This window comes from Thalassophryne amazonica, chromosome 19 (genome assembly GCF_902500255.1).
Source record: "Thalassophryne amazonica chromosome 19, fThaAma1.1, whole genome shotgun sequence".
NCBI lineage: Eukaryota > Metazoa > Chordata > Actinopteri > Batrachoidiformes > Batrachoididae > Thalassophryne > Thalassophryne amazonica.
The window spans coordinates 67565926-67578710 of record NC_047121.1 but is presented as its reverse complement, the minus strand read 5'-3'; the positions used below and the strand labels follow the sequence as shown (position 1 = coordinate 67578710).

Below are 12785 nucleotides of genomic sequence, written 5' to 3'. Positions count from 1 at the left end.
GTAAGTGAGCACAGGAAATAGATGGATGGACATGCAACAAATCATAACCTATGTATTTGTATATCCCAGATAACACTATGATTTAGTTTTGAGGTTGCTCAAACCCTCACATCTGTTGCAGACACTTTCTTTCAAGTTTTCTAAAACTTATATACGTTCTTAAAGATAGTCTCGAAAATGCTCAATATTGATTTTCATTGAAATCGTATATCAAGCAGCCATAAATGCCTAATTAGTTTACTGCAAACGGCAGGTATTGGTGAGGTGGGAGTGGCTGATGGGCCTCAGGGCAGCTACCCAGCTTGCTCCCTGTGTCAAATGAGTCTACATTAAATGCTGAAAGATGCTGTTTTATACCATTTCCCGAGTGTTATTCCTTCATTTCCTCTCATATTTTAACATTTATAATACACAATATTTTAAGTAAAGCATCATGTATCCAGAAAATATAACCAAATTTATTGTGATAAACATGATACAGGCCCTTGACTTCATTATATCATCACTGTGCACATAAAAAAGGAACCAATGACCAGTAGTCATTGTACCAAATACAATATTTAATTCCCCCCTTCCCAAATGAATTGAGCAATGTCCTATGAATGCTCACTAGAGCAGAATTGTTCTTATTGTTGATCTTGTTCCTCTTCTGGTTTGTCATCACAATGACCATGTCTATAGCTGTGCTCGTGCGTGCATCATAGTCTAATCCACCTTCACAAGTGCAGAACGTTGTGCATGCCAGCAGTGCAGATGAACATGAACACCTTGTGCGCTTACAGCTAATGCAAGAACATCTCATCATTTTGAGATTGTCATCTGGTGCTGCAGCGACTCCCAGGAAAACCATCTCTGATTTCACTTACTTATTTTTTAAATCCATTGTCTAGCTGCCCAAAGTTGGATCAATATTTGGTGGAGATGCTTTAGAAACATGCCTCCAAATGCATGCCTGCAAGTGAGCCCATAAAACATTCTGCTGGAATACTTCATTGTTAGGGGGGCAGAGACATAAGCTTTGGTGCAGAGGTAGTTTTGTCCTGTGCTGTTTTCTGTTTTCATATTATCCTGTATTGCTGGTTACTTATACTTGGTGCTTGGATTTGTTTGTAGCATGCTTCAATAAATACAGTCCACTCTTGAGCAACATCTGCAAGTGCTGCACTGGTGTTTCTTAGTTTCTGACAGATAATATAATGTAGTTTGATCATTTTGAATTTTCATTTCGCCACTACTGAGCCACACTGTCACAGGTTGATGAATCATGTGCTCCTCAGAGCTTACCAGCAGTGTTCCTGTGCTCAGCTTTGGTAGCCTGGACATCGATGCATTTTCAAAACGTCACTGTCACCTAAAATGACAGTGATGCCACTGTCCTTTCCATTCTCTTCCATAATCCCTAAAAGTTGATGAGTGATGCTGCTGTCAGATTCCTCCTGACTGTTATCTTCTCCATGAAGAATTATACCTTTGTAGTCTTCAGCAGGTAGTGGATCTTGTCCCATTACAACCAGTTTATGCCCTTGACCTTCTCATTTTTTTCATGCTGTTCAAGCAGAGTTTTGACGGTCAAAATGCTCTAATGAATCTTTTTGTAGATCACCATAAATCTAATCTGTTGTGATGGCAGAAGCATCGAGCATGAGTTGATATTGTCTGGACGCTTCATTCCTCCTCATAGAGTGACTGACACTTTTTACACCATAGTCAGCATACCTGTCAAACATTAAGTAGGTATTGTCTGCCATCAGTTTGTTCATGATATATGCAATAAAGTAGTCCACATGTTCTTGAAAAGTTCCTTGTGTTGGCCATTGAACAGACCATAATGTGGGAGAGCCATCAATTATCATTATGGGTTTCTTGATCAATTCAGCCTTGATAACATAAAAATATATGATAATATTTATCACAGTATCAAAAATAAGTCAATGCTAAAATATCCTGAGCTGTATGAGCATTGTGTTCTTTATAATTTGCAGTTTTAATTGGTATCATATAAAATTAATTATACATTTATTGTTATTATATTAATTATTAAGATCCTGTCTTGTAAATCACTCCAGAGGTGTTATCATGTTACAAAAACAGTGTTTCCAGTTTTAGAAGTGTTTATTTCTCATTAGCTTTTACATAATATATGATAAAGGTGTTATATTTAGCCAAAACCAAAGTAAAGTTAGCAGCTAGCAACACCAGGAAGTGATGTCACCATGCTAAGAAACTCTTATAATACATCCAGGTTAGCCATCTTTGATCTTGTCAAAGGTCTTTGAGGACAGGACTGGATTTAATACCCGATGGCCATATTTGATGGCCTCGGGTAAAAATAATCATGGCCATAATGTATGTTTTAAACAGGCCAGTTCTGCCTGTAAAAGGTGACACTTTTTTTAAATTGTTCAACACAGAACTGTTAGGTTCTTTTATGTGGTGAGTGATCCCAAAAAGAACTGGACAGGAAATGGACTTCAAAGTTTAGATGCTGTATTGAAAAGGTGCCTATGCTGATACAAAGAGCCATCTAGCAGTGCTGGGGTCTTGGAAAAGATCACATGCAACATCTGGAACAAAGAGCCTAGATTTCCTCTCTATGCTAACTTTTATTCCTGAGTCAAGGCCGGCCCCATGTGGGTGGGCGGTCCTTAGCCTGTCGCGAATCAGTGGCTATGTGACTGGCTGCAAAGTGAAGTGAGTAGGCAGGTATAAGCGGGTGTTGTGTTCGCGCTGCTTTCAAAGTGGTATGTAAAAATTTTACAGTGTATGTATGCGTATCACGCAACAAATCAGTGTTCCATCATGTCATCCAAATAGATGCAAATACCAGACATGGGGCCAAATACAAAAGTATTTGTATTTGAAAATACTTAAATACATTTTTCGGAGTATTTGTATTTGTATTTGTATTTTCTGATTTTGAATTCAAAGTATTTGGATTTCATATACATCGCCGATCCCAAGTATTTCCAAATACTTTTACAAATACTTTTTCCAAATACTTTTCAAACTTGGGAATCTCTGTGACACCGTGTTGAGACATACCAGAAAACTATAAGCTCTGCGTTATTGTGATTGAGATACAGTAATACAATATGCTGAGACGAGAAGATATGACATTTTATTATTGTTTTGTGATATGGTGGATACAAAAGGATGCAATATTGATGGAAACAGAATACATGGGTGATTCTTAGATTACGGGCACTTATTATGTCCTTTGATCATATTGTATGAAAAACAGAAACAAGGGGAAATTTCACACTTTTATAGTTATATTTACAATGAAAGTGTGTTAAGAAATTTGTTCTAGTAGTCTATGATGACTTTTTCACCTTTTTTCAGCATCATTATATGCAAATATTGCCGTTTTGTGCTTGTCCCACACCCAGACGTTTGATCTTCAATGATAAAAATGAATGGTAAAGAAATGTTTTTTCTAATGTTTTAAAATATCTCTGAATAAAATATCAGTAAAATAATCAAAGCATAATTGGGGTATTCAATGTCATACAACTGTTGTGATTTTTTTAAACAAAATGTAGTTGTCCCACACTATTGCCGTAATGTCCCTTTAAACAGTTTGTATGAAAGATTGTTTGGGTAGTTTCTATGGAGATAAACAGTGACATCAGAACACATGTATATAGCGCCAAATCACAACAAACAGTAGCCCCAAGGCGCTTTATATTGTAAGGCAATGGTGTGGTGGAAATTACATTTACAAGGCCAATAGTGCCCGTAGTTAAAGAATCACCCACATATTGTGATAGTTTGATTACTGCCTGTGATATTATAATAGTGAATTTGTGATAAAACATTCAATATTTTACTTATCAGTAGTATTTGGTCATGCTATTTTCACAATAAATTGTCACCGGTTTATCAGTTTTTGTGTTGATTTGTTGTTTATAGTTCCTAGAAAGTATTTGTATTTGAAATACTCAAAATATAAAGTATTTGTATTTGAAAAAGTACAAAGTATTTGTATTTGTATTTGGAATTCGAAAATCTAAAGTATTTGTATTTAAATACAATGCAAAGTATTTGAACCCATGTCTGGTTTGTTTGTTTTTTCAATCAGACAGCTATAAAAACCAGTTAGGTTAAGATTGGATAGTTACAAGGACATTTTGGATGTGCGTCAGCCATTTTGTGGTATACATCATGGAACACTCTGACAACGCCAGTAACATTTGACACTGGAATTAATACAGTCAATTAATTATTTGTGTATAAGCAACAAAATTTCTATTTTTGCATTTATGGGCATTTCACTGGAATGGCTACTATAGAAACCATTGATTTCTGACAAATGCTCAGAGGTGCCAGCTTGGCATAATTCAAATTATGTTACCGCCTGCTTTACATATAGTGCAAGTTACATATACTGCAAATAAATAAATAAATAAATAAAATACTCTCACCAAAAAAAAATGTCACTTTGGCTGCAGGAATAATATCCATGAGTCCAACAACAAAACAGTGCCGTTTCAGGTTTAAGGGGATTTTGTGGAGGGGGAGCAATGGCAGACACAACAAGAGGAAGTATGGGACATGGGATAATGAAATCTGCCTCCCGACTCCCGAGGGGCATCACCTCACCTATGTCAGGGCTCAGAAATAGCTCAAGTAACCAAACACGCACTCCTTGTACCGAAACCACACCAGGACCCTGCAGCTACACGCCGACGTCAGAGTGACAGCACCCTGAAAGTGAGCTGCCATCTTGCCCCCTCCACTGCTCTTCATCTTCATAGAGCTGAGCAGGATAAAATACCCTTCTTGGCTCCAAGAGGAGACAGGAAAAAAAAAGAGAAAAACATTCAGGAAATGAAAGTTGTAACACGATCCTCTGTGTGCCAAACGTCTCCCTGAGCAGGGACAAAAGGCTCAGAGAAAAACTGCTGGGCCGATTTTAGTCTGCAGATGATAGAAGAAGAGGGAGGGAGGGTGGGGATGGAGAGAAACATGGAGAAAAGAGCAGGCATGAAATTAGGATGAGTGAGGATACATTTGGGGTGAAGAAGAGGAGGAGGAGGAGGAGGAGGTGATGAACTCTGATTGCTGCAGCAGCCCTCTGTGCACAGAGCCTCATATCCCACAGATATTCATGCACCAAGCAAAATAAACTTCCCATTCCGGCCCTGCAGTATGTTTTCCAGCAGAGCTCTCCTGAGAGAAAGTCTTCAAACTCCTCATTCAACACTTACACTCCAGCAGACAGACAGCGAAAGAGAGGGAACTACTATTTGACTCACTGGTGAGTGAAATCCCGCAAAAGTATTTTGATAACTGATTAATAATTTCAATCACTTCTTGAGCAAGAATGTCAAAATTAAATGGGAGTATTTATGTGTTTGATATTGCTGTAATTTTATCTACGTTTGGGTTTTGGACTATTGATCAGATAAAACAAGGTACATTTCTGGGAGATTAGATCTCTATATTTCACTATTTTCAGTTTTAGTGAATCAATGCAGTTCTATAAAACACAGCAAATACTGAAAAATAATAGAGTCACACTAATGAAAGTTTGTCTGGCGATAAAACAGACAAATGTTGTACTATACAACCTTTGTCCAATCACGTGAACCAAGTAATTCATACAAAAATAACTAATTGGATAAACATAATATGAACTCAATTAATTTAATTTTTGGCAGGAATTTTTGAGAACTGCCTACTTGAGACAGATTTACTTTTAATTACCATACTGAATGTATTTTTAATGATGAATGTAAATGAAGTGCAAGACATATTCAGTGACTTTCAGTGATGTTCATATATCCATCTCCTCACTTGTCTTAAGAAAAGTAGTTGCAAAAGCAATGACTTGTATTAGCAATGATCCTTATATTTAGGTTGGGTTTTTTTTTCAGTTACTGTGTATCTGAAAAGTATTCACAGCGCTTCACTTTTTCCACCTTTTGTTATGTTACAGCCTTATTCCAAATTGAATGAAAGTACTTATTTTTCCTCAAAATTCCATGCATGATACCCCATAATGACAATGTGAAAAAAGTTTGTTTGGGTTTTTTGCAAATATATTAAAAATAAAAATGAAAAAAACCCTAAGAAATCACATGTACATAAGTATTTACAGCCTTTGTCATGAAGCTCAAAATTGAACTAAGGTGCATCCTGTTTCCACTGATCATCCTTGAGATTCAGTGGATTGGACATGATTTGGAATGACACACACTTGTCTACATATAAGGACCCACAGTTGACAGTGCATGTCAGAGCACAAACCAAACATTAAGTCGAATTGTCTGTGGGCCTCTGAGACAGGATTGTCTCGAGACACAAATCTGGGGAAGGGTACAGAAACATTTCTGCTGCTTTGAAGGTCCCAATGAGCACAGTGGCCTCCATCATCTTTAAATGAAAAAAGTTTGGATCCACCAGGAAACTTACTAGAGCTGGTGACCTGTCTAAACTGAGCAATTGTGGAAGAAGAGCCTTAGTCAGGGAGGTGACCAAGAACCCAATGGTCACTCTCTCAGAGCTCCATCATTCCTTCGTGGAGAGAGGAGAACCTTCCAGAAGGACAACCATCTCTGCAGCAATCCATCAATCAGGCCTATATGGTAGAGTGGCCAGATGGAAGCCACTCCTTAGTGAAAGGCACGTGGCAGCCCACCTGGAGTTTGACAAAAGATACCTGAAGGACTCTCAGACCATGAGAAATAAAATTCTCTGGTCTGATGAGACAAAGATTGAACTCTTTGGCATGAATACCAGGTGTCATGTTTGGAGGAAACCAGGCACCATCCCTAAAGTGATGTATGGTGGCAGCAGCATCATGCTGTGGGGATGTTTTTCAGCAGCAGGAACTGTGACACAAGTCACGATTGAGGGAAAGATGAATGCAGCAATGTACAGAGACATCCTGGATGAAAACCTGCTCCAGAGCGCTCTTGACCTCAGAATGGGGTGACAGTTCATCTTTTAACAGGACCCTAAGCACGCAGCCAAGATATCAAAGGAGTGGCTTCAGGACAGCTCTGTGAATGTCCCTGAGCAGCCCAGACCTGAATCCGAGTGAACATCTCTAGAGAAATGTGAAAATGTCTGTGCACCAACGCTCCCCATCCAACCTGAAGGAGCTTGAGAGGTGCTACAAAGAGGAATGGGCAAAACTACCCAAAGATAGGTGCACCAAGCTTGTGGCTTCATATTCAAGAATACTTGAGGCTGTAATTGTTGCCAGTGAAATCACCTGGTGACAACCTGCACCCTCTCTGCCTCTGGAATGAGTTGAAGAGCCCTGCCCTAACCTGTATGTCTTTTGAAGTGGGAGGAAGCTGGACCACAAGAGCGAAACCACGTGAACACAGGGAGAACATGAAAACTCCACACAGAAAGGCCCAGGTGGGAAGCGATCCCATGATGTTCTTTCTGTGAGGCAACAGTGCTAACCCTTAATAAACCACTATAAGCCAATGTGTTGCCTGTACAGAGACAAAATTTCAAAAACTGCCTCACTGTCCACATACTTACGGGCCTGAATGTATGTCCTGTGCAGGAGGTGCAACCTGAAAGAAACTTGAGACAGTAAAGTGTTGACAAGTGAGATCAAATCTAGACAGCAACAAATGGTGTTTGTAGGGGAGACTGAACCGAGGCTGTTGTATGAAATTCAGGGTGGAAGTGAGACAGCCTCTGGGTGATGGTGAACAGATGCTGGATGATTGGACAGCTATTGGAGACAGCTAGAACGGTACTGGGTGTGACATCTGGACAGAAGAAGGAAGACAAGAAGACTTGGTGATAGAATGAAGAAGAGGAAAACTTGGCAAAACTGATCTGGGATAGAAATGAAAAAAGTACAATAGAGCACAGAGAGATGGTATAAGGTGAAGACAGAGATGGCAAAAGCTAAGGAAAAGTGGCACAGTCACTGATGCCACTGATGGCTGCTAATTACCATGCACTGTGCATTGGAACATGAAGGAAAGAGAAAAAGACGTACACCGATTGGTCAGAACTGTCTGGCGATAAAGGATAAAGGGGAGGTGATAGTTAGACAGCAAGCTTGTGACCGACCAGAAGACATCCATGTGGGCCCCATGTTGCTCCCGATGTGCAGTTGAGGGCCTTGTACAGCAGTACACTGACATCTTCATGTTCTTTGTCAGGACATGCCAGACGGGTCTGTTGGCTGCAGCAGTCTGTAGTTGCCGAGGCTGAATGCCTGCCCATTTGAGGTTTGCTTTGAGGTTATGCTTGTTTCTCTTCTTTGGGCGGCTCTGCTTAGCACTGCCAAGCACCAGCTTCGCATAGAAGAGTTGATGTGTTATTCTGGCCTCCTCCATTAGAATGATGTGACCACACCAGTGAAGCTGGGTTTGGACACTCTTGGCTTCAATGGTTGTAGTGCCGGCTCTGGCCAGGACGTCTTGGTTCGTTATGCCAGTGTATTCATTTGATCAACTCCAGAAAGTGTGTGTGGAATAGCTCCAGTTTTTTAATGTGCTTGTGATACCAAGTTCAGGTTTCACAGCTGTGTATGAGTGATGGGAGGACTACTTGTTTGTAGACCTTGAGTATGGTTTAAAGGTGTATGCCCTTCTGCATGTGAGGGGTGTGTGTGCATGTGAGACGACAGAGTAAAGCGCTTTGAGCATGTGCATCTGATGGAAAAGTCCTACAGAAATGCAGTCCGTTTATAAAGGATGCAGATGTGCTGATAAATGAGTCTGATGAGAAGGTGGAGGAAGTACTTTGAGGATCTGATTAATAAAAAAATTACAGGGAGATAAGGTTGGATAATGTGGAGAGAGTGAATGAGGGGGTGTGATGGATTAGTAAGTAGGAAGTGAGGTCTGCTACAAAGAGGATGAAGAGCGGAAAGATGGTGTGTACAGAGTTCCTGTAGTTGCATGGAGATGTTTAGGAGAAATGACAGCGGAACTTTAACCAGATCTGTGATAAACTGAGCTAAAGTGCAGGTGGAGGCACAGAGTCACCAAAGTACCAATAACACAGAAATCAATAGGAGACATTTTAAAAATGTCAAAATTATCAACACTTAATCTTGTTTTCTTGTTGCTTAATGCTGACAAATTACACTGTATTTGTTGTCTTTCTGATGCTTGATTCTACTTTTTTCTTTTCTCTCTGTTTGAGGCGCAGCTCCATCCAAAGATGGGTGTGGTGTCTGTTCCAGAAACCATCCTGTGCATCGGCAACATTTCCTGTATGTTTGTTTTGTGAATTGTTTTGTAATTTGTTTTGTAATTTGTGTCTGTAGCATGGCCCAAGCAGAGGATCACCCCTTTGAGTCTGGTCTGCTTGAGGTTTCTTCCTCAGAGGGAGTTTTTCCTTACCAATGTTGCTCTGGGGGTTAGTAAGGTTAGACCTTACTTGGGTGAAGCGCCTTGAGGCAACCTTGTTGTGATTTGGTGCTATATAAATTGAAATTAATCCACTCCACTAAAACGTCAAAAGTCAGTGATATGTTTTCATGTCTTTTTCAGCTGTCTGACTGACATCCAAAGAAACAGGGCTAAAAACATCATGCACATACACATTTTTTTTTTATCTCAGTGAGACTCTTTTCCTGGTTAAATAAAGGTTTAATAATAATAATAATAATAATAATATGTCATTGTGATATGTATGTTAGAGAGAGAAACCTACGGTGTGCCCTCAGAAAGCTTTTAAGTGAAAGACTTCACCATGTGACCAGTCCTGTGTCAAAGCTGAGCAAAAGCCTTCTGTCGTGGTAGAGGGAGGCGAAAGTGTCTCAGTACAGTTACTCACTGAAGAATGGTGCATTTGTGACATGGTGTCAGCGGCTGGTGGTAATCACCAGGCTCTCTGTATCACTGCGGCACCAATGTGCCACCAGCTCTGGAATGCCAGCTAAGCTCTGTTATTACACACCGAAGCGCTGCAGAACAGTAGACCAACCATCTAGTCATCCATGCATCCATCCACCTATACCTACCCTAACTAACATACCTACCTATATGTCTAAAGTCGCTACTCTGTTAAAAAAAAACATGAACAAAACACTCAGGTCACATATCCTGAATGCATTTTTGCTACTAAAGTACAGACTAGAATACTAAATTAGTAGGATCTTTGTCATGTATAGGGAACATGCTTATTATACATGTTTATGCACAAAAGGTTTGTAATTTCGTTCAAATAAAAGACTGACATTTTACAATTAAAGCCATATTTGCTACACTGACAAAAGAATAGTTGAACCAACTAAAATGAATTGTTTCAATTGGAACTTCTAAATGAGTTAAGTTGTTTGAACTTAAGTTTGTAAGTTAGAGTTGATCTAACTTACTAACTTAAGTTCAGGCAACTTAATTCATTCAGGTGTTACCAATTGAAACAACTTTTTAAGTCGGTTGTTTTTTCAGTGTAAGTTTAAAAAAACATTTGACTTAACATTGCCTAAAGTAACGTATAGACCAAAGAAGAAAGTATACAAATAACTGCATCACAATCTGCAGCACATACACTGGAAAATATAACTTGTTGGGTTAATAAGTTTATAGTTTACAGTAACCCAGGATGTCCTGGCCAAATCCTGACAAGCTTACCATTAACAAATGATGCTTTTTTTATGCAGGAGGTTTTCACAAAGTACAGTTCAGTGATTTTGACATTTTGACCCCAAAAGCAATAGGCTTCTTCAGGTCACCATGCCTAACAGACACACCAAGTTTGGTGATAATCAGGCAGTAAAAAGAAGTTATTACACTCACAAGGTTTTTACAAAATATGCACCAGTGACTTTGACCTTGTGTAGTGCATGTACCAAGTTTGGTGACAATCGGACCAATACAAATTAAGTAATCTTGCTCACAATTGAAGCATCACTTATCTGACTGAGTGAGTCAAGCACATAGTGACATCCGGCCCACTGGCTGTGCTGTGGGAAAAATATGAGGTCAAGGGCTACTTTCACATTTTAAGTCAACAAAAACAGTTCCCCCAACATCATGAAATGTCACTGTTAAGTTTATTTCTATTAATTCACTTTATCTTATGTATTAGTATTCAACATCTTTACTCACTTCTTTTTGATTGTGATCAACTCAATAATGTTCTATTGCTGTTATTTTTATTTTTGCAGTTTCACCAACACGTGCATGAGGATATGGAGAGACTATGATTTCTGTGAATGACCTCAAGGGAAGGCGAGAGACTCTGCGTTGCTCAGCCTTAAACTTTGATAGGTTTCTAACTATGACCCAAGTGCTCGACCCAGAAAGTCTTAAACTTAAACTTGGTGACAGCTGCAGAAACTAGAGAGTACACACAGTTTAAATATAGACTCTTTAAAAGCCCAACTGGTGCCAGTGTATTGCTTGAACACTTTTTTTTTTGCACAAATGTACATTTGCACCCACCACAGAGTCACCACTGATTCACACTTGGGTCAGTATTTGCTGTTTTTATCACACACAAAGAACAGACCATTAAACTTTATTCATATACCCTTCAATTTCAAAGAATTCCTCGGCCGGCTTTAATTTGTTCAAAATATTTGGAATTCTTCAAAAAAAGAAGACAACTGGACATATGTATAAATATAACAGAAATATGAAAACAAAGGCAGGATTTATCAGAGGAGATGGAATAAATGTCTGCATGATGGAAATTATTTAAATGACTCAACAGATTTAAAGGACTCGGCAGAATCTGAGTGTTTTATCTTAGCAACCAGGGTATGCTAGAGAAAAGGAGCCAGACAAGAGAAAGCCTTGTAACTTGCGGACTTCTTTTTCATATCTGGGATTCAAAGTAGGTCTGTAGTTTGAGAACGCAGGTTTAGAAAGTTAGCCTTAAAATGTCCCAGATAAGAGGGTGCTTGAGAATTATTTTATGTTAACAATAAATATACTGTTTTTCATTACTGCTAAATAGTAAAAAAAAAAAAAAAAAAAAATCTCCAGGAAATTTTACTGCCTTTTAAGCAAGAAAAATTCAGTGTAAAAGAAATGAATTTACTTAAGTTTCTTCCCTCATTAGAAATATTCAGGATTACTCTCCTAAAAACTTGATTTATTTTATTCTGTCTAACACAAATCTTCAAAGCGTGCAGTTACTTTCTGTTATGGTCTCTTCCGCCATCTTGTGGCTGAAGTACAGTATTACAGTATTACACTTAAAACTGCAACGCCACAAAAGTCAGACATCAAAGCAAATTGTCTTTAAATTGGATTGATTGTGTTCGGAAACCATACACTATTTAAAATGCGAACGAAAGGGCTTACAAATGTGCATGAAAGATGAAATTTTGGAGAATCTATAAAAATAGCGTGAAAGTAATGTAATGTTGGTAACCTGTATTTTATATATATTTTAAATTGTAAAAACAAAATGTTAGGGTTATAGTATAAATGTAATGCATATTAGGACTGGTGTGCTATTAGGTAATTTAAAAATAGGGCGTAAATCTTCACTAAGTTTTGTAATAATATAGTATTTTCATTTAGGAGAAAAATGTTTAAATGTAAAAGAATGGAATGCAGAATAAAACAAAGGACTATATATCTTAATTAGTGTACAAAGCATCACCAAAACTTTAAAAAAAAATTGGGGGGGGGGGGGGGGGGGGGGGCATTTTCACCCTTTACTGCAGAGACAGAGAGAGAAGGAATGATATACAGGGAGAGACAGGCAGCATGTATGTCTTTTACTTGCTGTATTAGGATCTGTGTACTTTAGGATTGACCCTCATGCATAATGAAAATGTAAAAGGTGTGCAACTACATTCTGATTGGGATTCTAAACTCAATATGCAATAGTTT

At 38.6% G+C, this 12785-nt stretch overlaps 1 long non-coding RNA gene across 1 annotated transcript in view; it reads right to left on the bottom strand.

Moving 5' to 3' along the window:
* Positions 1 to 12785, bottom strand: part of LOC117501088 — a 30477-nt gene that overhangs the window by 1095 nt on the left and 16597 nt on the right. Inside the window, exon 2 of the long non-coding RNA XR_004557924.1 lies at positions 12140 to 12145. This is a non-coding gene — a long non-coding RNA (uncharacterized LOC117501088). The remainder of the gene's footprint in view (positions 1 to 12139; positions 12146 to 12785) is intronic.